The sequence below is a fragment of the Oncorhynchus tshawytscha genome, linkage group LG10 (assembly GCF_018296145.1).
Source record: "Oncorhynchus tshawytscha isolate Ot180627B linkage group LG10, Otsh_v2.0, whole genome shotgun sequence".
Taxonomy (NCBI): domain Eukaryota; kingdom Metazoa; phylum Chordata; class Actinopteri; order Salmoniformes; family Salmonidae; genus Oncorhynchus; species Oncorhynchus tshawytscha.
Window position 1 is genome coordinate 17,853,625 of NC_056438.1, and position 737 is coordinate 17,854,361.

Sequence of the window (737 nt, forward strand, 5' to 3'; positions counted from 1 at the left end):
GTTGTTCAGTGATGCCGCTATAAAATAATGTAATAGTAATAGTGATAATAATAGTGTTGTGTATCTTATCTCACTTAGTGTTAACATAAAGATAAATATGAATGTTATACATTTTGCTTTCTTCAGCCACGATAGCATATACAGTAACAATAAGTAATGTGTTGACTTATTCTTCACAGGAACGATGAATAAGGTTGACTGAGCTTCCTCTTCGTAGTTTGTAGTGTTGCACTGTTTTGCTCTTATTCAGAATTTCCCCTGCAAACAAGACATCACCAAGTCAACATCAGCATCACACCAAACAACCACAAAATCCATATCACATATTGATAATTGGCGTACTGCTTTGAGGCATAAAGGATGTGTAATATGATTCGATACTGAGCGTGGTGGTGTAATAAATATGTGGTTCCATAGTGTAGTGGTTATCACGTCTGCTTTACACGCAGAAGGTCCTGGGTTCGATCCCCAGTGGAATCATGCTTTTGGCTGCAGGTAGCCTAGCAGTTAGAGAGGTGAGCCAGCAACCTGTGGGTTGCCAGTTTTTTCTTGGATCTGACAGGAAATATCTGTCTAACACCATGCCCAAACCGGGCACGCTTGTGCGCAAATAGATTTTGTCCCCCCACTCCAAATGCGATCACGACACAGAGGTTAAAATATCAAAACAAACTATGAACCAATTATATTAATTTGGGGACCGGTTGAAAAGCATTCAACATGTATGGCAATTTATC

At 39.5% G+C, this 737-nt stretch overlaps 1 non-coding gene across 1 annotated transcript; it reads left to right on the forward strand.

Annotated features, from left to right (window-relative positions):
• Window positions 1–407: 407 nt before the first annotated feature.
• Window positions 408–480, forward strand: trnav-uac. The gene has a single exon. It is a non-coding gene; the product is annotated as a tRNA-Val (tRNA).
• Window positions 481–737: the final 257 nt, after the last annotated feature.